This window comes from Solanum tuberosum, unplaced genomic scaffold (assembly GCF_000226075.1).
Source record: "Solanum tuberosum cultivar DM 1-3 516 R44 unplaced genomic scaffold, SolTub_3.0 scf01105, whole genome shotgun sequence".
NCBI classification, from domain to species: Eukaryota; Viridiplantae; Streptophyta; class Magnoliopsida; order Solanales; family Solanaceae; genus Solanum; species Solanum tuberosum.
Genome location: NW_006240028.1, coordinates 1 through 4,161, shown reverse-complemented (window position 1 = coordinate 4,161; position 4,161 = coordinate 1).

Sequence of the window (4,161 nt, the reverse complement as noted above, 5' to 3'; positions counted from 1 at the left end):
TAGTTAATTAGCTAATATAGCTACAGTTTGAATTAATTATGGTTCTTCCAATTGACGCCTTACAAGTATTTTTAACTTTTGTCGCATCATATATATTGGGCCCGTGCACGCACGGGCAACTTCCAATATATATATATATATATACACACACACAATTATATGACATATATACAAATACAATTATTCTCTCTCCACTCTTTGGCCTTTCTCGCTCGCCTCTCTCCTCTCTCTCCCAATCTCCCTCGCTTCTCTCCTCCCTCTCCCAATCTCTCTCGCCAGATATACAAATACATATGTATATCAGTTATATATATACAATTATCTAACCGATATACATTACAGTTCACCTCTCTTCACTCTCTGCCCTCTCTCGCTCGCTTCTCTCCTCCCTCTCCCAATCTCGCTCGCCTCTCTCCTCCCTCTCCCAATCTCGCTCGCCTCTCTCCTCCCTCTCCCAATCTCGCTCGCCTCTCTCCTCCCTCTCCCAATCTCGCTCGCCTCTCTCCTCCCTCTCCCAATCTCGCTCGCCTCTCTCCTCCCTCTCCCAATCTCGCTCGCCTCTCTCCTCCCTCTCCCAATCTATATATACAATTATTTGACAGATATACATATACAATTCGAAAAAAATATACCTATACAATTTGTCTCTCTCCACTCTCTGCCCTCTCTTACTCGCCTCTCTCCTCCCTCTCCCAATCTCGCTCGTCACTCTCCTCCCTATAACATTGTAGCTACGAATCGTAATTAGCAAACTATAGCTATGAAGCACAATTAAACTATTTTTGAGTGGCTATATGCGAAAGTTTCCCTTATTAAAATACTATTAACAATATTGTTCAAGATGATATCACTCTAACATACTATTACAGAGAAGCTAACAAAGTTGTTGATTTTCCTGTAAAATTGGTCAGAATTTTTTATGGACACACGATCTCTATCTCTATTTGATCAATTTGTTTAGCATTTTTTTTTTGGCCAAAATTGCTTACAATATGTGATGTGTACATAGGATAAGGTTTAGATCATCTTTAATTTTTGTTTTTTTTTTATAAATAATTTACATCATTCCTGAAAATTAGACTGATTTTTTTTCTTTAAATAGTAAACATTGATGATATATGGTGAGAGCACACTGCGAATATTGGATAGCTTTCTAATTCACTATCGTATATACTAATTTTATCTCTACTTTTAAATAATTATATATATTGCCACTTTTAATATTTTATACCATATATTATTAAAGATACAATCAAATACCCACCTTTGATCCCTTAAAATTAGGATGGATAGATTATTTTTACATTTAAACTCCAAAATTAACATTTTAATTAAAACAAATGTCTTTCTCTCAGGAATATGAGTTAGGGTAAAGCTCTAACTCTTCTTCTTTCTCTTCCCTTGATCAGTAGTCAACACTCCATTAAAATGGATGTTTTACAACTTGTCAACACACACGTCAAACTCTTAGCCTTTGATTTTCTCACTCTCAAATCAATCCCCCAACATACCCACCATTTTTTCTCTCAAGGGGTGACGCCTCTCGCACGCAGAGACAATGTGTATCGTTGTAAGTAGAGATTTCAAGCTCAATAGATTTACCAAATTCGATATTGAAGATGGTACCAGTTATATACCCTATCAGTGTATCTTATTAAGTGTGTATGTAAATAAATATATTGGAGATTTACGCATGTATTTGACACAATTTGTTGTGTCATGTATCTGAGTCTTGTCATATGTATCTGTATCATGTGTGTGTGTGTATATATATATATATATATATATTTGTTATGTTACAATGTATCTTACTATTTTCATATTTATCCGAGATACATGTTTTGGATATAACGTATGAAATTGATACTTGATACATCAAATTATATATATAAAAGATAAATGAAATAATATTAGATCATATAAATAAATGCATGAAATTAATACTAGATACAGATAACAAATACATAAAATTAATACTAGATACTTCTATGATACATATGAATGTACTTGTATGACACTCATGTATCTAAATGTTTAGTTTGTTGGATACATCATATATTGATAATAGATACATCAAATTAATGAATTTATTATTTTAAGTGTAATAAAATGAAATTAATCAAATTACATGACCAAGACATACATGTTTTTGTTTTTTATTAATGAATTCGTTATTTCAAAGAATAATAAATAAAATTAATTAAAAAACACACTCCTTGAATTCCACCTTACATTAAGGGATTTAATTAATTTAAATTTTTAGAATTAATTGTCTATATATTTTGAAAATCCTCAATTACTCCTCTAATTAAGGAAATCAGTTATAAAATATGTATCCCGGTTTAAAAATTCGACAAATACATATATCTCACGGATTCAGACTCATATACCCTAAGCATATAAAAATTCGACAGATACATATATCTCACGGATTCAGACTCATATACCTTAAGCATGAAATATGGTAGAGGAAGTAATATTTAAAAGTATCAAAAATCTTAATAATTAGAACCTAAACTAGTAGGATTTATGTAATTTGCCCAATAAAATATGTCATCAATAATATCTTTTTCTTTTCTATAGTAATCTAAATATAGAGAATATAAGACGACATAATTTATGTGATATGTGAATTTTATGATTACTTTATATTTGTCTTTATGAAGAGAATTTATTTGCCTATCCCAAAAGAGAGTTTCTCGATAGTAATCTAAATATAGTGATTATTTATCAAAGTAATCATTTTTATGTCATTTACAGAAAAATATTACAATAAATTCTTTTTATAATAATACTTTGAAATGAACGATTTGTGCAGTGCAAGGTTCTATTTATTAACACACACTGCAGTGGAATTTATATTAAAAATATATATTTTCAAACTTTACAAACTCTTATCCAAAATAATAAACATCATATTTCAATTGTATTTTTTAAAAAGCATATTTTATCCTAAAAGAGTGTAACATAGTAATCAAACATATAAATTAATGAAGATCAATAATAAAATAAATAAGCAGAATAAGTGTAATTTGCTCATGTTAATAATTCTGTTAAAAATCAAATTTTATTTACACAATTGAGAATAAAAGAGAGTGAGGAATTTGTAAACATATACTCACGTAGGTAATGCATAAAGAGATAGATAACTTTAATTATTATAAATTACAAAAAATTATCTAATTATAATTTAAATCATTTAAAATAATATTTAAAAGTCATCCCATCAATGTACAATTAATGCTGACGGAAAAAACTTACTCGCACCGGGTGTTTGCTGTTAATATCTTTTGTCATTTTTAATTATTTTGATAAGCATATCAGTTAAATTTGGATTATAACTGCGAATTATTTTATGAGATAGATCACTAGACCACTAAATATTACTTGACACAATTATACTTAACGATTTTTTTTCTTCATATTTTATTGTATTAGGTGACAAGACTCTATCTGACATCATTTTTTTTTGTGCAAATTTCTAATAATAAGGAAATTTTATCCCATTTTTTAACAATTGTATTAGGTGATAAAACTCTATCTCGCATCATTTTTTATGTCCACACTTCCATTATTAATAATAATGAATAACTTTTACGTGTTAGCATGTGCTTAACAATTTATAAAATAGTGATTTTTTTTTTGATGAAATCGTCACTAATAAAGATGTTAAGAATTATTGGGCACTATAAACCATTTTTTGTTGTATTATATTAGGTGTAAAGTGGTAAGTCTATGTAGCGTCAGTTCTTATGCCCAAATTCGACAAATACGTAAATTAATTAATTGAATTATGCTCTATGGTTTTGATTTGAATAGTTATGATAAATCATCTAGTGCTTTCATGGTAAGAACTATCACTTTGATAGTCTTAACAAATAATATATCTTTTAATGGTTTCATAAATATGTATTTCTAATTATTTGCGTAAGTGGATTTGTCAAGTATTCCACTAACGATCTGAAGATAATTTTTTCATGTAATATTTGGACAAATGTTTATTTGTTTGTATTCATTCAATTTAGGAATATTATCCAATCAATTATATTCAGTGGCGTACGTCGAATATTTTGTAAGGAGTGTCACGTTTTAAAATAAATAAATAAATATATAATATTAATAATAAATAAAAATAATATATATATATATATATATATATAT